Here is a 22,631-nt window from a genome sequence, read left to right on the forward strand (position 1 = left end):
TTGGGTGGCTCCGTAGTTTGAAACCAATTCTGGTTATCGCTTCTCGGCCTTTTGGCTAAGATCAAGTGTAGTATCTGTTCTTATCAGTTTAATATCTGATACGTCCCCTATCTGGGGACCATATATTAAATGGATTTTTAAAACAGGGAGATGGAAAAAGAGCTTGCTCTGTCCACTCCACGCATTGACCTGGTATTGCAGTATCTCCAGGACCGGTGCAACCCTTCTTTAATGCAGTTTCTAAAATCAGAAAGAATTGAATTCAATGTTTTTTGTTCATTTTGCTTGTTTGTCGGATTTGGGGATGGACTCTTTGGCTTTGCTTTTCTTCTCCTCATTGGATTTTTCATGTTCAAAGTTGCAGAAGCCAGATTACAAGCTCATTTTGGTTCAACTTCAGCAACTGTGCATTGCATTGCCATGTAATGTGATGCAATGCTATCTTTCTAGCTCTCCCTTTTTACTTCCTTTTGGATAAACAGACATATTAGGCAAGCATTTTGGAGCTTTCACCTAAATAACTACAGGTGGTGAGATAAGCTGCACAATATAATTGACCTTTCAGTATATTGTTGCACACACACCATCTATTTAGCAAATGCCCTTGTTATCAACAGCAGCCTTTTAAACTCACCTGAGCTAACAGGTATGTGCGCTGGTTACTCTGCTGCGCTTAAAATTTCTTTTTTGGTTTGCTACAATGCCTTTTCTGAAACGTTGTCTCCTTCTGCTGGAACACTGACTTCTTTCATTTAATGCCTGCAGACTATAAAAGAGAACCCAACCCAAAAAGTTTGGTTGATTAGTCTGTGGCATTCTGTTAAACTGTTGCTTATGGCGGTCTCTGTGAGCTTCTCAGCGACATTCAGCCAGCCAGGTATCCTGCCTGCAGTAGATGGAATGTGGCAATGGAACGCTGGCTGCGCGTGTCATAATAGGCTCTGAGCCTTTATATACCTGTGCACAGCAGCAGCCACCTTCAGTCTGCTGCTGGACAGCCAGCAGCAGCAGCAGCAGGAGAGGTATGTAATCAGAAGCCCTCCTGCTAAGGGTAGACAGCTGCTCGTTCCACCCCACCCCCCGCCTTAATTGGTTCTCCTCCCTTCCAACGGTGTTGAGGCGGGTGGGAACAGCAGGGGGTGAAGGTGCTGTGTTTAAAGAGGTGGAGTTATGCAGATCTAAAACGCGTGGATTGCAGCAGCAGCAAGCCGAAAAGTGCAGGCATGTAAGGGATCTAGAGGTTGACAACATGTCTTCTTAACGGGAGTCCAGGAGCTCATCTCCACAAATGGACTTTTCAGGATCCTTGGGTGGCTCCGTAGTTTGAAACCAATTCTGGTTATCGCTTCTCGGCCTTTTGGCTAAGATCAAGTGTAGTATCTGTTCTTATCAGTTTAATATCTGATACGTCCCCTATCTGGGGACCATATATTAAATGGATTTTTAGAACAGGGAGATGGAAAAAGAGCTTGCTCTGTCCACTCCACGCATTGACCTGGTATTGCAGTATCTCCAGGACCGGTGCACCCCTTCTTTAATGCAGTTTCTAAAATCAGAAAGAATTGAATTCAATGTTTTTTGTTCATTTTGCTTGTTTGTCGGATTTGGGGATGGACTCTTTGGCTTTGCTTTTCTTCTCCTCATTGGATTTTTCATGTTCAAAGTTGCAGAAGCCAGATTACAAGCTCATTTTGGTTCAACTTCAGCAACTGTGCATTGCATTGCCATGTAATGTGATGCAATGCTATCTTTCTAGCTCTCCCTTTTTACTTCCTTTTGGATAAACAGACATATTAGGCAAGCATTTTGGAGCTTTCACCTAAATAACTACAGGTGGTGAGATAAGCTGCACAATATAATTGACCTTTCAGTATATTGTTGCACACACACCATCTATTTAGCAAATGCCCTTGTTATCAACAGCAGCCTTTTAAACTCACCTGAGCTAACAGGTATGTGCGCTGGTTACTCTGCTGCGCTTAAAATTTCTTTTTTGGATTGCTACAATGCCTTTTCTGAAACGTTGTCTCCTTCTGCTGGAACACTGACTTCTTTCATTTAATGCCTGCAGACTATAAAAGAGAACCCAACCCAAAAAGTTTGGTTGATTAGTCTGTGGCATTCTGTTAAACTGTTGCTTATGGCGGTCTCTGTGAGCTTCTCAGCGACATTCAGCCAGCCAGGTATCCTGCCTGCAGTAGATGGAATGTGGCAATGGAATGCTGGCTGCGCGTGTCATAATAGGCTCTGAGCCTTTATATACCTGTGCACAGCAGCAGCCACCTTCAGTCTGCTGCTGGACAGCCAGCAGCAGCAGCAGCAGGAGAGGTATGTAATCAGGAGCCCTCCTGCTAAGGGTAGACAGCTGCTCGTTCCACCCCACCCCCCGCCTTAATTGGTTCTCCTCCCTTCCAACGGTGTTGAGGCGGGTGGGAACAGCAGAGGGTGAAGGTGCTGTGTTTAAAGAGGTGGAGTTATGCAGATCTAAAACGCGTGGATTGCAGCAGCAGCAAGCCGAAAAGTGCAGGCATGTAAGGGATCTAGAGGTTGACAACATGTCTTCTTAACGGGAGTCCAGGAGCTCATCTCCACAAATGGACTTTTCAGGATCCTTGGGTGGCTCCGTAGTTTGAAACCAATTCTGGTTATCGCTTCTCGGCCTTTTGGCTAAGATCAAGTGTAGTATCTGTTCTTATCAGTTTAATATCTGATACGTCCCCTATCTGGGGACCATATATTAAATGGATTTTTAGAACAGGGAGATGGAAAAAGAGCTTGCTCTATCCACTCCACGCATTGACCTGGTATTGCAGTATCTCCAGGACCGGTGCACCCCTTCTTTAATGCAGTTTCTAAAATCAGAAAGAATTGAATTCAATGTTTTTTGTTCATTTTGCTTGTTTGTCGGATTTGGGGATGGACTCTTTGGCTTTGCTTTTCTTCTCCTCATTGGATTTTTCATGTTCAAAGTTGCAGAAGCCAGATTACAAGCTCATTTTGGTTCAACTTCAGCAACTGTGCATTGCATTGCCATGTAATGTGATGCAATGCTATCTTTCTAGCTCTCCCTTTTTACTTCCTTTTGGATAAACAGACATATTAGGCAAGCATTTTGGAGCTTTCACCTAAATAACTACAGGTGGTGAGATAAGCTGCACAATATAATTGACCTTTCAGTATATTGTTGCACACACACCATCTATTTAGCAAATGCCCTTGTTATCAACAGCAGCCTTTTAAACTCACCTGAGCTAACAGGTATGTGCGCTGGTTACTCTGCTGCGCTTAAAATTTCTTTTTTGGTTTGCTACAATGCCTTTTCTGAAACGTTGTCTCCTTCTGCTGGAACACTGACTTCTTTCATTTAATGCCTGCAGACTATAAAAGAGAACCCAACCCAAAAAGTTTGGTTGATTAGTCTGTGGCATTCTGTTAAACTGTTGCTTATGGCGGTCTCTGTGAGCTTCTCAGCGACATTCAGCCAGCCAGGTATCCTGCCTGCAGTAGATGGAATGTGGCAATGGAACGCTGGCTGCGCGTGTCATAATAGGCTCTGAGCCTTTATATACCTGTGCACAGCAGCAGCCACCTTCAGTCTGCTGCTGGACAGCCAGCAGCAGCAGCAGCAGGAGAGGTATGTAATCAGGAGCCCTCCTGCTAAGGGTAGACAGCTGCTCGTTCCACCCCACCCCCCGCCTTAATTGGTTCTCCTCCCTTCCAACGGTGTTGAGGCGGGTGGGAACAGCAGGGGGTGAAGGTGCTGTGTTTAAAGAGGTGGAGTTATGCAGATCTAAAACGCGTGGATTGCAGCAGCAGCAAGCCGAAAAGTGCAGGCATGTAAGGGATCTAGAGGTTGACAACATGTCTTCTTAACGGGAGTCCAGGAGCTCATCTCCACAAATGGACTTTTCAGGATCCTTGGGTGGCTCCGTAGTTTGAAACCAATTCTGGTTATCGCTTCTCGGCCTTTTGGCTAAGATCAAGTGTAGTATCTGTTCTTATCAGTTTAATATCTGATACGTCCCCTATCTGGGGACCATATATTAAATGGATTTTTAGAACAGGGAGATGGAAAAAGAGCTTGCTCTGTCCACTCCACGCATTGACCTGGTATTGCAGTATCTCCAGGACCGGTGCACCCCTTCTTTAATGCAGTTTCTAAAATCAGAAAGAATTGAATTCAATGTTTTTTGTTCATTTTGCTTGTTTGTCGGATTTGGGGATGGACTCTTTGGCTTTGCTTTTCTTCTCCTCATTGGATTTTTCATGTTCAAAGTTGCAGAAGCCAGATTACAAGCTCATTTTGGTTCAACTTCAGCAACTGTGCATTGCATTGCCATGTAATGTGATGCAATGCTATCTTTCTAGCTCTCCCTTTTTACTTCCTTTTGGATAAACAGACATATTTGGCAAGCATTTTGGAGCTTTCACCTAAATAACTACAGGTGGTGAGATAAGCTGCACAATATAATTGACCTTTCAGTATATTGTTGCACACACACCATCTATTTAGCAAATGCCCTTGTTATCAACAGCAGCCTTTTAAACTCACCTGAGCTAACAGGTATGTGCGCTGGTTACTCTGCTGCGCTTAAAATTTCTTTTTTGGTTTGCTACAATGCCTTTTCTGAAACGTTGTCTCCTTCTGCTGGAACACTGACTTCTTTCATTTAATGCCTGCAGACTATAAAAGAGAACCCAACCCAAAAAGTTTGGTTGATTAGTCTGTGGCATTCTGTTAAACTGTTGCTTATGGCGGTCTCTGTGAGCTTCTCAGCGACATTCAGCCAGCCAGGTATCCTGCCTGCAGTAGATGGAATGTGGCAATGGAACGCTGGCTGCGCGTGTCATAATAGGCTCTGAGCCTTTATATACCTGTGCACAGCAGCAGCCACCTTCAGTCTGCTGCTGGACAGCCAGCAGCAGCAGCAGCAGGAGAGGTATGTAATCAGGAGCCCTCCTGCTAAGGGTAGACAGCTGCTCGTTCCACCCCACCCCCCACCTTAATTGGTTCTCCTCCCTTCCAACGGTGTTGAGGCGGGTGGGAACAGCAGGGGGTGAAGGTGCTGTGTTTAAAGAGGTGGAGTTATGCAGATCTAAAACGCGTGGATTGCAGCAGCAGCAAGCCGAAAAGTGCAGGCATGTAAGGGATCTAGAGGTTGACAACATGTCTTCTTAACGGGAGTCCAGTAGCTCATCTCCACAAATGGACTTTTCAGGATCCTTGGGTGGCTCCGTAGTTTGAAACCAATTCTGGTTATCGCTTCTCGGCCTTTTGGCTAAGATCAAGTGTAGTATCTGTTCTTATCAGTTTAATATCTGATACGTCCCCTATCTGGGGACCATATATTAAATGGATTTTTAGAACAGGGAGATGGAAAAAGAGCTTGCTCTGTCCACTCCACGCATTGACCTGGTATTGCAGTATCTCCAGGACCGGTGCACCCCTTCTTTAATGCAGTTTCTAAAATCAGAAAGAATTGAATTCAATGTTTTTTGTTCATTTTGCTTGTTTGTCGGATTTGGGGATGGACTCTTTGGCTTTGCTTTTCTTCTCCTCATTGGATTTTTCATGTTCAAAGTTGCAGAAGCCAGATTACAAGCTCATTTTGGTTCAACCTACGCAACTGTGCATTGCATTGCCATGTAATGTGATGCAATGCTATCTTTCTAGCTCTCCCTTTTTACTTCCTTTTGGATAAACAGACATATTAGGCAAGCATTTTGGAGCTTTCACCTAAATAACTACAGGTGGTGAGATAAGCTGCACAATATAATTGACCTTTCAGTATATTGTTGCACACACACCATCTATTTAGCAAATGCCCTTGTTATCAACAGCAGCCTTTTAAACTCACCTGAGCTAACAGGTATGTGCGCTGGTTACTCTGCTGCGCTTAAAATTTCTTTTTTGGTTTGCTACAATGCCTTTTCTGAAACGTTGTCTCCTTCTGCTGGAACACTGACTTCTTTCATTTAATGCCTGCAGACTATAAAAGAGAACCCAACCCAAAAAGTTTGGTTGATTAGTCTGTGGCATTCTGTTAAACTGTTGCTTATGGCGGTCTCTGTGAGCTTCTCAGCGACATTCAGCCAGCCAGGTATCCTGCCTGCAGTAGATGGAATGTGGCAATGGAACGCTGGCTGCGCGTGTCATAATAGGCTCTGAGCCTTTATATACCTGTGCACAGCAGCAGCCACCTTCAGTCTGCTGCTGGACAGCCAGCAGCAGCAGCAGCAGGAGAGGTATGTAATCAGGAGCCCTCCTGCTAAGGGTAGACAGCTGCTCGTTCCACCCCACCCCCCGCCTTAATTGGTTCTCCTCCCTTCCAACGGTGTTGAGGCGGGTGGGAACAGCAGGGGGTGAAGGTGCTGTGTTTAAAGAGGTGGAGTTATGCAGATATAAAACGCGTGGATTGCAGCAGCAGCAAACCCGAAAAGTGTAGGCATGTAAGGGATCTAGAGGTTGACAACATGTCTTCTTAACGGGAGTCCAGGAGCTCATCTCCACAAATGGACTTTTCAGGATCCTTGGGTGGCTCCGTAGTTTGAAACCAATTCTGGTTATCGCTTCTCGGCCTTTTGGCTAAGATCAAGTGTAGTATCTGTTCTTATCAGTTTAATATCTGATACGTCCCCTATCTGGGGACCATATATTAAATGGATTTTTAGAACAGGGAGATGGAAAAAGAGCTTGCTCTGTCCACTCCACGCATTGACCTGGTATTGCAGTATCTCCAGGACCGGTGCACCCCTTCTTTAATGCAGTTTCTAAAATCAGAAAGAATTGAATTCAATGTTTTTTGTTCATTTTGCTTGTTTGTCGGATTTGGGGATGGACTCTTTGGCTTTGCTTTTCTTCTCCTCATTGGATTTTTCATGTTCAAAGTTGCAGAAGCCAGATTACAAGCTCATTTTGGTTCAACTTCAGCAACTGTGCATTGCATTGCCATGTAATGTGATGCAATGCTATCTTTCTAGCTCTCCCTTTTTACTTCCTTTTGGATAAACAGACATATTTGGCAAGCATTTTGGAGCTTTCACCTAAATAACTACAGGTGGTGAGATAAGCTGCACAATATAATTGACCTTTCAGTATATTGTTGCACACACACCATCTATTTAGCAAATGCCCTTGTTATCAACAGCAGCCTTTTAAACTCACCTGAGCTAACAGGTATGTGCGCTGGTTACTCTGCTGCGCTTAAAATTTCTTTTTTGGTTTGCTACAATGCCTTTTCTGAAACGTTGTCTCCTTCTGCTGGAACACTGACTTCTTTCATTTAATGCCTGCAGACTATAAAAGAGAACCCAACCCAAAAAGTTTGGTTGATTAGTCTGTGGCATTCTGTTAAACTGTTGCTTATGGCGGTCTCTGTGAGCTTCTCAGCGACATTCAGCCAGCCAGGTATCCTGCCTGCAGTAGATGGAATGTGGCAATGGAACGCTGGCTGCGCGTGTCATAATAGGCTCTGAGCCTTTATATACCTGTGCACAGCAGCAGCCACCTTCAGTCTGCTGCTGGACAGCCAGCAGCAGCAGCAGCAGGAGAGGTATGTAATCAGGAGCCCTCCTGCTAAGGGTAGACAGCTGCTCGTTCCACCCCACCCCCCGCCTTAATTGGTTCTCCTCCCTTCCAACGGTGTTGAGGCGGGTGGGAACAGCAGGGGGTGAAGGTGCTGTGTTTAAAGAGGTGGAGTTATGCAGATCTAAAACGCGTGGATTGCAGCAGCAGCAAGCCGAAAAGTGCAGGCATGTAAGGGATCTAGAGGTTGACAACATGTCTTCTTAACGGGAGTCCAGGAGCTCATCTCCACAAATGGACTTTTCAGGATCCTTGGGTGGCTCCGTAGTTTGAAACCAATTCTGGTTATCGCTTCTCGGCCTTTTGGCTAAGATCAAGTGTAGTATCTGTTCTTATCAGTTTAATATCTGATACGTCCCCTATCTGGGGACCATATATTAAATGGATTTTTAGAACAGGGAGATGGAAAAAGAGCTTGCTCTGTCCACTCCACGCATTGACCTGGTATTGCAGTATCTCCAGGACCGGTGCACCCCTTCTTTAATGCAGTTTCTAAAATCAGAAAGAATTGAATTCAATGTTTTTTGTTCATTTTGCTTGTTTGTCGGATTTGGGGATGGACTCTTTGGCTTTGCTTTTCTTCTCCTCATTGGATTTTTCATGTTCAAAGTTGCAGAAGCCAGATTACAAGCTCATTTTGGTTCAACTTCAGCAACTGTGCATTGCATTGCCATGTAATGTGATGCAATGCTATCTTTCTAGCTCTCCCTTTTTACTTCCTTTTGGATAAACAGACATATTAGGCAAGCATTTTGGAGCTTTCACCTAAATAACTACAGGTGGTGAGATAAGCTGCACAATATAATTGACCTTTCAGTATATTGTTGCACACACACCATCTATTTAGCAAATGCCCTTGTTATCAACAGCAGCCTTTTAAACTCACCTGAGCTAACAGGTATGTGCGCTGGTTACTCTGCTGCGCTTAAAATTTCTTTTTTGGTTTGCTACAATGCCTTTTCTGAAACGTTGTCTCCTTCTGCTGGAACACTGACTTCTTTCATTTAATGCCTGCAGACTATAAAAGAGAACCCAACCCAAAAAGTTTGGTTGATTAGTCTGTGGCATTCTGTTAAACTGTTGCTTATGGCGGTCTCTGTGAGCTTCTCAGCGACATTCAGCCAGCCAGGTATCCTGCCTGCAGTAGATGGAATGTGGCAATGGAACGCTGGCTGCGCGTGTCATAATAGGCTCTGAGCCTTTATATACCTGTGCACAGCAGCAGCCACCTTCAGTCTGCTGCTGGACAGCCAGCAGCAGCAGCAGCAGGAGAGGTATGTAATCAGGAGCCGTCCTGCTAAGGGTAGACAGCTGCTCGTTCCACCCCACCCCCCGCCTTAATTGGTTCTCCTCCCTTCCAACGGTGTTGAGGCGGGTGGGAACAGCAGGGGGTGAAGGTGCTGTGTTTAAAGAGGTGGAGTTATGCAGATATAAAACGCGTGGATTGCAGCAGCAGCAAACCCGAAAAGTGTAGGCATGTAAGGGATCTAGAGGTTGACAACATGTCTTCTTAACGGGAGTCCAGGAGCTCATCTCCACAAATGGACTTTTCAGGATCCTTGGGTGGCTCCGTAGTTTGAAACCAATTCTGGTTATCGCTTCTCGGCCTTTTGGCTAAGATCAAGTGTAGTATCTGTTCTTATCAGTTTAATATCTGATACGTCCCCTATCTGGGGACCATATATTAAATGGATTTTTAGAACAGGGAGATGGAAAAAGAGCTTGCTCTGTCCACTCCACGCATTGACCTGGTATTGCAGTATCTCCAGGACCGGTGCACCCCTTCTTTAATGCAGTTTCTAAAATCAGAAAGAATTGAATTCAATGTTTTTTGTTCATTTTGCTTGTTTGTCGGATTTGGGGATGGACTCTTTGGCTTTGCTTTTCTTCTCCTCATTGGATTTTTCATGTTCAAAGTTGCAGAAGCCAGATTACAAGCTCATTTTGGTTCAACTTCAGCAACTGTGCATTGCATTGCCATGTAATGTGATGCAATGCTATCTTTCTAGCTCTCCCTTTTTACTTCCTTTTGGATAAACAGACATATTTGGCAAGCATTTTGGAGCTTTCACCTAAATAACTACAGGTGGTGAGATAAGCTGCACAATATAATTGACCTTTCAGTATATTGTTGCACACACACCATCTATTTAGCAAATGCCCTTGTTATCAACAGCAGCCTTTTAAACTCACCTGAGCTAACAGGTATGTGCGCTGGTTACTCTGCTGCGCTTAAAATTTCTTTTTTGGTTTGCTACAATGCCTTTTCTGAAACGTTGTCTCCTTCTGCTGGAACACTGACTTCTTTCATTTAATGCCTGCAGACTATAAAAGAGAACCCAACCCAAAAAGTTTGGTTGATTAGTCTGTGGCATTCTGTTAAACTGTTGCTTATGGCGGTCTCTGTGAGCTTCTCAGCGACATTCAGCCAGCCAGGTATCCTGCCTGCAGTAGATGGAATGTGGCAATGGAACGCTGGCTGCGCGTGTCATAATAGGCTCTGAGCCTTTATATACCTGTGCACAGCAGCAGCCACCTTCAGTCTGCTGCTGGACAGCCAGCAGCAGCAGCAGCAGGAGAGGTATGTAATCAGGAGCCCTCCTGCTAAGGGTAGACAGCTGCTCGTTCCACCCCACCCCCCGCCTTAATTGGTTCTCCTCCCTTCCAACGGTGTTGAGGCGGGTGGGAACAGCAGGGGGTGAAGGTGCTGTGTTTAAAGAGGTGGAGTTATGCAGATCTAAAACGCGTGGATTGCAGCAGCAGCAAGCCGAAAAGTGCAGGCATGTAAGGGATCTAGAGGTTGACAACATGTCTTCTTAACGGGAGTCCAGGAGCTCATCTCCACAAATGGACTTTTCAGGATCCTTGGGTGGCTCCGTAGTTTGAAACCAATTCTGGTTATCGCTTCTCGGCCTTTTGGCTAAGATCAAGTGTAGTATCTGTTCTTATCAGTTTAATATCTGATACGTCCCCTATCTGGGGACCATATATTAAATGGATTTTTAGAACAGGGAGATGGAAAAAGAGCTTGCTCTGTCCACTCCACGCATTGACCTGGTATTGCAGTATCTCCAGGACCGGTGCACCCCTTCTTTAATGCAGTTTCTAAAATCAGAAAGAATTGAATTCAATGTTTTTTGTTCATTTTGCTTGTTTGTCGGATTTGGGGATGGACTCTTTGGCTTTGCTTTTCTTCTCCTCATTGGATTTTTCATGTTCAAAGTTGCAGAAGCCAGATTACAAGCTCATTTTGGTTCAACTTCAGCAACTGTGCATTGCATTGCCATGTAATGTGATGCAATGCTATCTTTCTAGCTCTCCCTTTTTACTTCCTTTTGGATAAACAGACATATTAGGCAAGCATTTTGGAGCTTTCACCTAAATAACTACAGGTGGTGAGATAAGCTGCACAATATAATTGACCTTTCAGTATATTGTTGCACACACACCATCTATTTAGCAAATGCCCTTGTTATCAACAGCAGCCTTTTAAACTCACCTGAGCTAACAGGTATGTGCGCTGGTTACTCTGCTGCGCTTAAAATTTCTTTTTTGGTTTGCTACAATGCCTTTTCTGAAACGTTGTCTCCTTCTGCTGGAACACTGACTTCTTTCATTTAATGCCTGCAGACTATAAAAGAGAACCCAACCCAAAAAGTTTGGTTGATTAGTCTGTGGCATTCTGTTAAACTGTTGCTTATGGCGGTCTCTGTGAGCTTCTCAGCGACATTCAGCCAGCCAGGTATCCTGCCTGCAGTAGATGGAATGTGGCAATGGAACGCTGGCTGCGCGTGTCATAATAGGCTCTGAGCCTTTATATACCTGTGCACAGCAGCAGCCACCTTCAGTCTGCTGCTGGACAGCCAGCAGCAGCAGCAGCAGGAGAGGTATGTAATCAGGAGCCCTCCTGCTAAGGGTAGACAGCTGCTCGTTCCACCCCACCCCCCGCCTTAATTGGTTCTCCTCCCTTCCAACGGTGTTGAGGCGGGTGGGAACAGCAGGGGGTGAAGGTGCTGTGTTTAAAGAGGTGGAGTTATGCAGATCTAAAACGCGTGGATTGCAGCAGCAGCAAGCCGAAAAGTGCAGGCATGTAAGGGATCTAGAGGTTGACAACATGTCTTCTTAACGGGAGTCCAGGAGCTCATCTCCACAAATGGACTTTTCAGGATCCTTGGGTGGCTCCGTAGTTTGAAACCAATTCTGGTTATCGCTTCTCGGCCTTTTGGCTAAGATCAAGTGTAGTATCTGTTCTTATCAGTTTAATATCTGATACGTCCCCTATCTGGGGACCATATATTAAATGGATTTTTAGAACAGGGAGATGGAAAAAGAGCTTGCTCTGTCCACTCCACGCATTGACCTGGTATTGCAGTATCTCCAGGACCGGTGCACCCCTTCTTTAATGCAGTTTCTAAAATCAGAAAGAATTGAATTCAATGTTTTTTGTTCATTTTGCTTGTTTGTCGGATTTGGGGATGGACTCTTTGGCTTTGCTTTTCTTCTCCTCATTGGATTTTTCATGTTCAAAGTTGCAGAAGCCAGATTACAAGCTCATTTTGGTTCAACTTCAGCAACTGTGCATTGCATTGCCATGTAATGTGATGCAATGCTATCTTTCTAGCTCTCCCTTTTTACTTCCCTTTGGATAAACAGACATATTAGGCAAGCATTTTGGAGCTTTCACCTAAATAACTACAGGTGGTGAGATAAGCTGCACAATATAATTGACCTTTCAGTATATTGTTGCACACACACCATCTATTTAGCAAATGCCCTTGTTATCAACAGCAGCCTTTTAAACTCACCTGAGCTAACAGGTATGTGCGCTGGTTACTCTGCTGCGCTTAAAATTTCTTTTTTGGTTTGCTACAATGCCTTTTCTGAAACGTTGTCTCCTTCTGCTGGAACACTGACTTCTTTCATTTAATGCCTGCAGACTATAAAAGAGAACCCAACCCAAAAAGTTTGGTTGATTAGTCTGTGGCATTCTGTTAAACTGTTGCTTATGGCGGTCTCTGTGAGCTTCTCAGCGACATTCAGCCAGCCAGGTATCCTGCCTGCAGTAGATGGAATGTGGCAATGGAACGCTGGCTGCGCGTGTCATAATAGGCTCTGAGCCTTTATATACCTGTGCACAGCAGCAGCCACCTTCAGTCTGCTGCTGGACAGCCAGCAGCAGCAGCAGCAGGAGAGGTATGTAATCAGGAGCCCTCCTGCTAAGGGTAGACAGCTGCTCGTTCCACCCCACCCCCCGCCTTAATTGGTTCTCCTCCCTTCCAACGGTGTTGAGGCGGGTGGGAACAGCAGGGGGTGAAGGTGCTGTGTTTAAAGAGGTGGAGTTATGCAGATCTAAAACGCGTGGATTGCAGCAGCAGCAAGCCGAAAAGTGCAGGCATGTAAGGGATCTAGAGGTTGACAACATGTCTTCTTAACGGGAGTCCAGGAGCTCATCTCCACAAATGGACTTTTCAGGATCCTTGGGTGGCTCCGTAGTTTGAAACCAATTCTGGTTATCGCTTCTCGGCCTTTTGGCTAAGATCAAGTGTAGTATCTGTTCTTATCAGTTTAATATCTGATACGTCCCCTATCTGGGGACCATATATTAAATGGATTTTTAGAACAGGGAGATGGAAAAAGAGCTTGCTCTGTCCACTCCACGCATTGACCTGGTATTGCAGTATCTCCAGGACCGGTGCACCCCTTCTTTAATGCAGTTTCTAAAATCAGAAAGAATTGAATTCAATGTTTTTTGTTCATTTTGCTTGTTTGTCGGATTTGGGGATGGACTCTTTGGCTTTGCTTTTCTTCTCCTCATTGGATTTTTCATGTTCAAAGTTGCAGAAGCCAGATTACAAGCTCATTTTGGTTCAACTTCAGCAACTGTGCATTGCATTGCCATGTAATGTGATGCAATGCTATCTTTCTAGCTCTCCCTTTTTACTTCCTTTTGGATAAACAGACATATTAGGCAAGCATTTTGGAGCTTTCACCTAAATAACTACAGGTGGTGAGATAAGCTGCACAATATAATTGACCTTTCAGTATATTGTTGCACACACACCATCTATTTAGCAAATGCCCTTGTTATCAACAGCAGCCTTTTAAACTCACCTGAGCTAACAGGTATGTGCGCTGGTTACTCTGCTGCGCTTAAAATTTCTTTTTTGGTTTGCTACAATGCCTTTTCTGAAACGTTGTCTCCTTCTGCTGGAACACTGACTTCTTTCATTTAATGCCTGCAGACTATAAAAGAGAACCCAACCCAAAAAGTTTGGTTGATTAGTCTGTGGCATTCTGTTAAACTGTTGCTTATGGCGGTCTCTGTGAGCTTCTCAGCGACATTCAGCCAGCCAGGTATCCTGCCTGCAGTAGATGGAATGTGGCAATGGAACGCTGGCTGCGCGTGTCATAATAGGCTCTGAGCCTTTATATACCTGTGCACAGCAGCAGCCACCTTCAGTCTGCTGCTGGACAGCCAGCAGCAGCAGCAGCAAGAGAGGTATGTAATCAGGAGCCCTCCTGCTAAGGGTAGACAGCTGCTCGTTCCACCCCACCCCCCGCCTTAATTGGTTCTCCTCCCTTCCAACGGTGTTGAGGCGGGTGGGAACAGCAGGGGGTGAAGGTGCTGTGTTTAAAGAGGTGGAGTTATGCAGATCTAAAACGCGTGGATTGCAGCAGCAGCAAGCCGAAAAGTGCAGGCATGTAAGGGATCTAGAGGTTGACAACATGTCCTCTTAACGGGAGTCCAGGAGCTCATCTCCACAAATGGACTTTTCAGGATCCTTGGGTGGCTCCGTAGTTTGAAACCAATTCTGGTTATCGCTTCTCGGCCTTTTGGCTAAGATCAAGTGTAGTATCTGTTCTTATCAGTTTAATATCTGATACGTCCCCTATCTGGGGACCATATATTAAATGGATTTTTAGAACAGGGAGATGGAAAAAGAGCTTGCTCTGTCCACTCCACGCATTGACCTGGTATTGCAGTATCTCCAGGACCGGTGCACCCCTTCTTTAATGCAGTTTCTAAAATCAGAAAGAATTGAATTCAATGTTTTTTGTTCATTTTGCTTGTTTGTCGGATTTGGGGATGGACTCTTTGGCTTTGCTTTTCTTCTCCTCATTGGATTTTTCATGTTCAAAGTTGCAGAAGCCAGATTACAAGCTCATTTTGGTTCAACTTCAGCAACTGTGCATTGCATTGCCATGTAATGTGATGCAATGCTATCTTTCTAGCTCTCCCTTTTTACTTCCTTTTGGATAAACAGACATATTAGGCAAGCATTTTGGAGCTTTCACCTAAATAACTACAGGTGGTGAGATAAGCTGCACAATATAATTGACCTTTCAGTATATTGTTGCACACACACCATCTATTTAGCAAATGCCCTTGTTATCAACAGCAGCCTTTTAAACTCACCTGAGCTAACAGGTATGTGCGCTGGTTACTCTGCTGCGCTTAAAATTTCTTTTTTGGTTTGCTACAATGCCTTTTCTGAAACGTTGTCTCCTTCTGCTGGAACACTGACTTCTTTCATTTAATGCCTGCAGACTATAAAAGAGAACCCAACCCAAAAAGTTTGGTTGATTAGTCTGTGGCATTCTGTTAAACTGTTGCTTATGGCGGTCTCTGTGAGCTTCTCAGCGACATTCAGCCAGCCAGGTATCCTGCCTGCAGTAGATGGAATGTGGCAATGGAACGCTGGCTGCGCGTGTCATAATAGGCTCTGAGCCTTTATATACCTGTGCACAGCAGCAGCCACCTTCAGTCTGCTGCTGGACAGCCAGCAGCAGCAGCAGGAGAGGTATGTAATCAGGAGCCCTCCTGCTAAGGGTAGACAGCTGCTCGTTCCACCCCACCCCCTGCCTTAATTGGTTCTCCTCCCTTCCAAGGGTGTTGAGGCGGGTGGGAACAGCAGGGGGTGAAGGTGCTGTGTTTAAAGAGGTGGAGTTATGCAGATCTAAAACGCGTGGATTGCAGCAGCAGCAAGCCGAAAAGTGCAGGCATGTAAGGGATCTAGAGGTTGACAACATGTCTTCTTAACGGGAGTCCAGGAGCTCATCTCCACAAATGGACTTTTCAGGATCCTTGGGTGGCTCCGTAGTTTGAAACCAATTCTGGTTATCGCTTCTCGGCCTTTTGGCTAAGATCAAGTGTAGTATCTGTTCTTATCAGTTTAATATCTGATATGTCCCCTATCTGGGGACCATATATTAAATGGATTTTTAGAACAGGGAGATGGAAAAAGAGCTTGCTCTGTCCACTCCACGCATTGACCTGGTATTGCAGTATCTCCAGGACCGGTGCACCCCTTCTTTAATGCAGTTTCTAAAATCAGAAAGAATTGAATTCAATGTTTTTTGTTCATTTTGCTTGTTTGTCGGATTTGGGGATGGACTCTTTGGCTTTGCTTTTCTTCTCCTCATTGGATTTTTCATGTTCAAAGTTGCAGAAGCCAGATTACAAGCTCATTTTGGTTCAACTTCAGCAACTGTGCATTGCATTGCCATGTAATGTGATGCAATGCTATCTTTCTAGCTCTCCCTTTTTACTTCCTTTTGGATAAACAGACATATTAGGCAAGCATTTTGGAGCTTTCACCTAAATAACTACAGGTGGTGAGATAAGCTGCACAATATAATTGACCTTTCAGTATATTGTTGCACACACACCATCTATTTAGCAAATGCCCTTGTTATCAACAGCAGCCTTTTAAACTCACCTGAGCTAACAGGTATGTGCGCTGGTTACTCTGCTGCGCTTAAAATTTCTTTTTTGGTTTGCTACAATGCCTTTTCTGAAACGTTGTCTCCTTCTGCTGGAACACTGACTTCTTTCATTTAATGCCTGCAGACTATAAAAGAGAACCCAACCCAAAAAGTTTGGTTGATTAGTCTGTGGCATTCTGTTAAACTGTTGCTTATGGCGGTCTCTGTGAGCTTCTCAGCGACATTCAGCCAGCCAGGTATCCTGCCTGCAGTAGATGGAATGTGGCAATGGAACGCTGGCTGCGCGTGTCATAATAGGCTCTGAGCCTTTATATACCTGTGCACAGCAGCAGCCACCTTCAGTCTGCTGCTGGACAGCCAGCAGCAGCAGCAGCAGGAGAGGTATGTAATCAGGAGCCCTCCTGCTAAGGGTAGACAGCTGCTCGTTCCACCCCACCCCCCGCCTTAATTGGTTCTCCTCCCTTCCAACGGTGTTGAGGCGGGTGGGAACAGCAGGGGGTGAAGGTGCTGTGTTTAAAGAGGTGGAGTTATGCAGATCTAAAACGCGTGGATTGCAGCAGCAGCAAGCCGAAAAGTGCAGGCATGTAAGGGATCTAGAGGTTGACAACATGTCTTCTTAACGGGAGTCCAGGAGCTCATCTCCACAAATGGACTTTTCAGGATCCTTGGGTGGCTCCGTAGTTTGAAACCAATTCTGGTTATCGCTTCTCGGCCTTTTGGCTAAGATCAAGTGTAGTATCTGTTCTTATCAGTTTAATATCTGATACGTCCCCTATCTGGGGACCATATATTAAATGGATTTTTAGAACAGGGAGATGGAAAAAGAGCTTGCTCTGTCCACTCCACGCATTGACCTGGTATTGCAGTATCTCCAGGACCGGTGCACCCCTTCTTTAATGCAGTTTCTAAAATCAGAAAGAATTGAATTCAATGTTTTTTGTTCATTTTGCTTGTTTGTCGGATTTGGGGATGGACTCTTTGGCTTTGCTTTTCTTCTCCTCATTGGATTTTTCATGTTCAAAGTTGCAGAAGCCAGATTACAAGCTCATTTTGGTTCAACTTCAGCAACTGTGCATTGCATTGCCATGTAATGTGATGCAATGCTATCTTTCTAGCTCTCCCTTTTTACTTCCTTTTGGATAAACAGACATATTAGGCAAGCATTTTGGAGCTTTCACCTAAATAACTACAGGTGGTGAGATAAGCTGCACAATATAATTGACCTTTCAGTATATTGTTGCACACACACCATCTATTTAGCAAATGCCCTTGTTATCAACAGCAGCCTTTTAAACTCACCTGAGCTAACAGGTATGTGCGCTGGTTACTCTGCTGCGCTTAAAATTTCTTTTTTGGTTTGCTACAATGCCTTTTCTGAAACGTTGTCTCCTTCTGCTGGAACACTGACTTCTTTCATTTAATGCCTGCAGACTATAAAAGAGAACCCAACCCAAAAAGTTTGGTTGATTAGTCTGTGGCATTCTGTTAAACTGTTGCTTATGGCGGTCTCTGTGAGCTTCTCAGCGACATTCAGCCAGCCAGGTATCCTGCCTGCAGTAGATGGAATGTGGCAATGGAACGCTGGCTGCGCGTGTCATAATAGGCTCTGAGCCTTTATATACCTGTGCACAGCAGCAGCCACCTTCAGTCTGCTGCTGGACAGCCAGCAGCAGCAGCAGCAGGAGAGGTATGTAATCAGGAGCCCTCCTGCTAAGGGTAGACAGCTGCTCGTTCCAACCCACCCCCCGCCTTAATTGGTTCTCCTCCCTTCCAACGGTGTTGAGGCGGGTGGGAACAGCAGGGGGTGAAGGTGCTGTGTTTAAAGAGGTGGAGTTATGCAGATCTAAAACGCGTGGATTGCAGCAGCAGCAAGCCGAAAAGTGCAGGCATGTAAGGGATCTAGAGGTTGACAACATGTCCTCTTAACGGGAGTCCAGGAGCTCATCTCCACAAATGGACTTTTCAGGATCCTTGGGTGGCTCCGTAGTTTGAAACCAATTCTGGTTATCGCTTCTCGGCCTTTTGGCTAAGATCAAGTGTAGTATCTGTTCTTATCAGTTTAATATCTGATATGTCCCCTATCTGGGGACCATATATTAAATGGATTTTTAGAACAGGGAGATGGAAAAAGAGCTTGCTCTGTCCACTCCACGCATTGACCTGGTATTGCAGTATCTCCAGGACCGGTGCACCCCTTCTTTAATGCAGTTTCTAAAATCAGAAAGAATTGAATTCAATGTTTTTTGTTCATTTTGCTTGTTTGTCGGATTTGGGGATGGACTCTTTGGCTTTGCTTTTCTTCTCCTCATTGGATTTTTCATGTTCAAAGTTGCAGAAGCCAGATTACAAGCTCATTTTGGTTCAACTTCAGCAACTGTGCATTGCATTGCCATGTAATGTGATGCAATGCTATCTTTCTAGCTCTCCCTTTTTACTTCCTTTTGGATAAACAGACATATTAGGCAAGCATTTTGGAGCTTTCACCTAAATAACTACAGGTGGTGAGATAAGCTGCACAATATAATTGACCTTTCAGTATATTGTTGCACACACACCATCTATTTAGCAAATGCCCTTGTTATCAACAGCAGCCTTTTAAACTCACCTGAGCTAACAGGTATGTGCGCTGGTTACTCTGCTGCGCTTAAAATTTCTTTTTTGGTTTGCTACAATGCCTTTTCTGAAACGTTGTCTCCTTCTGCTGGAACACTGACTTCTTTCATTTAATGCCTGCAGACTATAAAAGAGAACCCAACCCAAAAAGTTTGGTTGATTAGTCTGTGGCATTCTGTTAAACTGTTGCTTATGGCGGTCTCTGTGAGCTTCTCAGCGACATTCAGCCAGCCAGGTATCCTGCCTGCAGTAGATGGAATGTGGCAATGGAACGCTGGCTGCGCGTGTCATAATAGGCTCTGAGCCTTTATATACCTGTGCACAGCAGCAGCCACCTTCAGTCTGCTGCTGGACAGCCAGCAGCAGCAGCAGCAGGAGAGGTATGTAATCAGGAGCCCTCCTGCTAAGGGTAGACAGCTGCTCGTTCCACCCCACCCCCCGCCTTAATTGGTTCTCCTCCCTTCCAACGGTGTTGAGGCGGGTGGGAACAGCAGGGGGTGAAGGTGCTGTGTTTAAAGAGGTGGAGTTATGCAGATCTAAAACGCGTGGATTGCAGCAGCAGCAAGCCGAAAAGTGCAGGCATGTAAGGGATCTAGAGGTTGACAACATGTCTTCTTAACGGGAGTCCAGGAGCTCATCTCCACAAATGGACTTTTCAGGATCCTTGGGTGGCTCCGTAGTTTGAAACCAATTCTGGTTATCGCTTCTCGGCCTTTTGGCTAAGATCAAGTGTAGTATCTGTTCTTATCAGTTTAATATCTGATACGTCCCCTATCTGGGGACCATATATTAAATGGATTTTTAGAACAGGGAGATGGAAAAAGAGCTTGCTCTGTCCACTCCACGCATTGACCTGGTATTGCAGTATCTCCAGGACCGGTGCACCCCTTCTTTAATGCAGTTTCTAAAATCAGAAAGAACTGAATTCAATGTTTTTTGTTCATTTTGCTTGTTTGTCGGATTTTGGGATGGACTCTTTGGCTTTGCTTTTCTTCTCCTCATTGGATTTTTCATGTTCAAAGTTGCAGAAGCCAGATTACAAGCTCATTTTGGTTCAACTTCAGCAACTGTGCATTGCATTGCCATGTAATGTGATGCAATGCTATCTTTCTAGCTCTCCCTTTTTACTTCCTTTTGGATAAACAGACATATTAGGCAAGCATTTTGGAGCTTTCACCTAAATAACTACAGGTGGTGAGATAAGCTGCACAATATAATTGACCTTTCAGTATATTGTTGCACACACACCATCTATTTAGCAAATGCCCTTGTTATCAACAGCAGCCTTTTAAACTCACCTGAGCTAACAGGTATGTGCGCTGGTTACTCTGCTGCGCTTAAAATTTCTTTTTTGGTTTGCTACAATGCCTTTTCTGAAACGTTGTCTCCTTCTGCTGGAACACTGACTTCTTTCATTTAATGCCTGCAGACTATAAAAGAGAACCCAACCCAAAAAGTTTGGTTGATTAGTCTGTGGCATTCTGTTAAACTGTTGCTTATGGCGGTCTCTGTGAGCTTCTCAGCGACATTCAGCCAGCCAGGTATCCTGCCTGCAGTAGATGGAATGTGGCAATGGAACGCTGGCTGCGCGTGTCATAATAGGCTCTGAGCCTTTATATACCTGTGCACAGCAGCAGCCACCTTCAGTCTGCTGCTGGACAGCCAGCAGCAGCAGCAGCAGGAGAGGTATGTAATCAGGAGCCCTCCTGCTAAGGGTAGACAGCTGCTCGTTCCACCCCACCCCCCGCCTTAATTGGTTCTCCTCCCTTCCAACGGTGTTGAGGCGGGTGGGAACAGCAGGGGGTGAAGGTGCTGTGTTTAAAGAGGTGGAGTTATGCAGATCTAAAACGCGTGGATTGCAGCAGCAGCAAGCCGAAAAGTGCAGGCATGTAAGGGATCTAGAGGTTGACAACATGTCTTCTTAACGGGAGTCCAGGAGCTCATCTCCACAAATGGACTTTTCAGGATCCTTGGGTGGCTCCGTAGTTTGAAACCAATTCTGGTTATCGCTTCTCGGCCTTTTGGCTAAGATCAAGTGTAGTATCTGTTCTTATCAGTTTAATATCTGATACGTCCCCTATCTGGGGACCATATATTAAATGGATTTTTAGAACAGGGAGATGGAAAAAGAGCTTGCTCTGTCCACTCCACGCATTGACCTGGTATTGCAGTATCTCCAGGACCGGTGCACCCCTTCTTTAATGCAGTTTCTAAAATCAGAAAGAATTGAATTCAATGTTTTTTGTTCATTTTGCTTGTTTGTCGGATTTGGGGATGGACTCTTTGGCTTTGCTTTTCTTCTCCTCATTGGATTTTTCATGTTCAAAGTTGCAGAAGCCAGATTACAAGCTCATTTTGGTTCAACTTCAGCAACTGTGCATTGCATTGCCATGTAATGTGATGCAATGCTATCTTTCTAGCTCTCCCTTTTTACTTCCTTTTGGATAAACAGACATATTAGGCAAGCATTTTGGAGCTTTCACCTAAATAACTACAGGTGGTGAGATAAGCTGCACAATATAATTGACCTTTCAGTATATTGTTGCACACACACCATCTATTTAGCAAATGCCCTTGTTATCAACAGCAGCCTTTTAAACTCACCTGAGCTAACAGGTATGTGCGCTGGTTACTCTGCTGCGCTTAAAATTTCTTTTTTGGTTTGCTACAATGCCTTTTCTGAAACGTTGTCTCCTTCTGCTGGAACACTGACTTCTTTCATTTAATGCCTGCAGACTATAAAAGAGAACCCAACCCAAAAAGTTTGGTTGATTAGTCTGTGGCATTCTGTTAAACTGTTGCTTATGGCGGTCTCTGTGAGCTTCTCAGCGACATTCAGCCAGCCAGGTATCCTGCCTGCAGTAGATGGAATGTGGCAATGGAACGCTGGCTGCGCGTGTCATAATAGGCTCTGAGCCTTTATATACCTGTGCACAGCAGCAGCCACCTTCAGTCTGCTGCTGGACAGCCAGCAGCAGCAGCAGCAGGAGAGGTATGTAATCAGGAGCCCTCCTGCTAAGGGTAGACAGCTGCTCGTTCCACCCCACCCCCCGCCTTAATTGGTTCTCCTCCCTTCCAACGGTGTTGAGGCGGGTGGGAACAGCAGGGGGTGAAGGTGCTGTGTTTAAAGAGGTGGAGTTATGCAGATCTAAAACGCGTGGATTGCAGCAGCAGCAAGCCGAAAAGTGCAGGCATGTAAGGGATCTAGAGGTTGACAACATGTCTTCTTAACGGGAGTCCAGGAGCTCATCTCCACAAATGGACTTTTCAGGATCCTTGGGTGGCTCCGTAGTTTGAAACCAATTCTGGTTATCGCTTCTCGGCCTTTTGGCTAAGATCAAGTGTAGTATCTGTTCTTATCAGTTTAATATCTGATACGTCCCCTATCTGGGGACCATATATTAAATGGATTTTTAGAACAGGGAGATGGAAAAAGAGCTTGCTCTGTCCACTCCACGCATTGACCTGGTATTGCAGTATCTCCAGGACCGGTGCACCCCTTCTTTAATGCAGTTTCTAAAATCAGAAAGAATTGAATTCAATGTTTTTTGTTCATTTTGCTTGTTTGTCGGATTTGGGGATGGACTCTTTGGCTTTGCTTTTCTTCTCCTCATTGGATTTTTCATGTTCAAAGTTGCAGAAGCCAGATTACAAGCTCATTTTGGTTCAACTTCAGCAACTGTGCATTGCATTGCCATGTAATGTG

At 44.9% G+C, this 22,631-nt stretch overlaps 18 non-coding genes across 18 annotated transcripts; all 18 read left to right on the plus strand.

The window, feature by feature from the left end:
• The first annotated feature begins 35 nt into the window (after positions 1 to 35).
• LOC141206010 (U2 spliceosomal RNA) lies at positions 36 to 226 on the plus strand. The gene has a single exon (XR_012276679.1). It is a non-coding gene; the product is annotated as a U2 spliceosomal RNA (small nuclear RNA).
• A 1,115-nt stretch (positions 227 to 1,341) lies between these two features.
• On the plus strand, positions 1,342 to 1,532 carry LOC141206681 (U2 spliceosomal RNA). Its single transcript, XR_012277227.1, has one exon. It is a non-coding gene; the product is annotated as a U2 spliceosomal RNA (small nuclear RNA).
• A 1,115-nt stretch (positions 1,533 to 2,647) lies between these two features.
• On the plus strand, positions 2,648 to 2,838 carry LOC141206536 (U2 spliceosomal RNA). The gene has a single exon (XR_012277090.1). It is a non-coding gene; the product is annotated as a U2 spliceosomal RNA (small nuclear RNA).
• Positions 2,839 to 3,953: 1,115 nt separating this feature from the next.
• LOC141206682 (U2 spliceosomal RNA) lies at positions 3,954 to 4,144 on the plus strand. The gene has a single exon (XR_012277228.1). It is a non-coding gene; the product is annotated as a U2 spliceosomal RNA (small nuclear RNA).
• Positions 4,145 to 5,259: 1,115 nt separating this feature from the next.
• Positions 5,260 to 5,450, plus strand: LOC141206683 (U2 spliceosomal RNA). The gene has a single exon (XR_012277229.1). It is a non-coding gene; the product is annotated as a U2 spliceosomal RNA (small nuclear RNA).
• A 1,116-nt stretch (positions 5,451 to 6,566) lies between these two features.
• LOC141206684 (U2 spliceosomal RNA) lies at positions 6,567 to 6,757 on the plus strand. The gene has a single exon (XR_012277230.1). It is a non-coding gene; the product is annotated as a U2 spliceosomal RNA (small nuclear RNA).
• Positions 6,758 to 7,872: 1,115 nt separating this feature from the next.
• On the plus strand, positions 7,873 to 8,063 carry LOC141206685 (U2 spliceosomal RNA). The gene has a single exon (XR_012277231.1). It is a non-coding gene; the product is annotated as a U2 spliceosomal RNA (small nuclear RNA).
• A 1,116-nt stretch (positions 8,064 to 9,179) lies between these two features.
• LOC141206686 (U2 spliceosomal RNA) lies at positions 9,180 to 9,370 on the plus strand. The gene has a single exon (XR_012277232.1). It is a non-coding gene; the product is annotated as a U2 spliceosomal RNA (small nuclear RNA).
• A 1,115-nt stretch (positions 9,371 to 10,485) lies between these two features.
• Positions 10,486 to 10,676, plus strand: LOC141206687 (U2 spliceosomal RNA). The gene has a single exon (XR_012277233.1). It is a non-coding gene; the product is annotated as a U2 spliceosomal RNA (small nuclear RNA).
• Positions 10,677 to 11,791: 1,115 nt separating this feature from the next.
• On the plus strand, positions 11,792 to 11,982 carry LOC141206689 (U2 spliceosomal RNA). The gene has a single exon (XR_012277235.1). It is a non-coding gene; the product is annotated as a U2 spliceosomal RNA (small nuclear RNA).
• A 1,115-nt stretch (positions 11,983 to 13,097) lies between these two features.
• On the plus strand, positions 13,098 to 13,288 carry LOC141206690 (U2 spliceosomal RNA). The gene has a single exon (XR_012277236.1). It is a non-coding gene; the product is annotated as a U2 spliceosomal RNA (small nuclear RNA).
• A 1,115-nt stretch (positions 13,289 to 14,403) lies between these two features.
• On the plus strand, positions 14,404 to 14,594 carry LOC141206691 (U2 spliceosomal RNA). Its single transcript, XR_012277237.1, has one exon. It is a non-coding gene; the product is annotated as a U2 spliceosomal RNA (small nuclear RNA).
• Positions 14,595 to 15,706: 1,112 nt separating this feature from the next.
• On the plus strand, positions 15,707 to 15,897 carry LOC141206455 (U2 spliceosomal RNA). The gene has a single exon (XR_012277012.1). It is a non-coding gene; the product is annotated as a U2 spliceosomal RNA (small nuclear RNA).
• A 1,115-nt stretch (positions 15,898 to 17,012) lies between these two features.
• On the plus strand, positions 17,013 to 17,203 carry LOC141206692 (U2 spliceosomal RNA). The gene has a single exon (XR_012277238.1). It is a non-coding gene; the product is annotated as a U2 spliceosomal RNA (small nuclear RNA).
• Positions 17,204 to 18,318: 1,115 nt separating this feature from the next.
• On the plus strand, positions 18,319 to 18,509 carry LOC141206467 (U2 spliceosomal RNA). Its single transcript, XR_012277023.1, has one exon. It is a non-coding gene; the product is annotated as a U2 spliceosomal RNA (small nuclear RNA).
• A 1,115-nt stretch (positions 18,510 to 19,624) lies between these two features.
• LOC141206693 (U2 spliceosomal RNA) lies at positions 19,625 to 19,815 on the plus strand. The gene has a single exon (XR_012277239.1). It is a non-coding gene; the product is annotated as a U2 spliceosomal RNA (small nuclear RNA).
• A 1,115-nt stretch (positions 19,816 to 20,930) lies between these two features.
• Positions 20,931 to 21,121, plus strand: LOC141206694 (U2 spliceosomal RNA). The gene has a single exon (XR_012277240.1). It is a non-coding gene; the product is annotated as a U2 spliceosomal RNA (small nuclear RNA).
• A 1,115-nt stretch (positions 21,122 to 22,236) lies between these two features.
• LOC141206695 (U2 spliceosomal RNA) lies at positions 22,237 to 22,427 on the plus strand. Its single transcript, XR_012277241.1, has one exon. It is a non-coding gene; the product is annotated as a U2 spliceosomal RNA (small nuclear RNA).
• Positions 22,428 to 22,631: the final 204 nt, after the last annotated feature.

The sequence above is a fragment of the Phyllobates terribilis genome, unplaced genomic scaffold (genome assembly GCF_046119375.1).
Source record: "Phyllobates terribilis strain yellow unplaced genomic scaffold, ASM4611937v1 Scaffold_142__1_contigs__length_4687701, whole genome shotgun sequence".
NCBI classification, from domain to species: Eukaryota; Metazoa; Chordata; class Amphibia; order Anura; family Dendrobatidae; genus Phyllobates; species Phyllobates terribilis.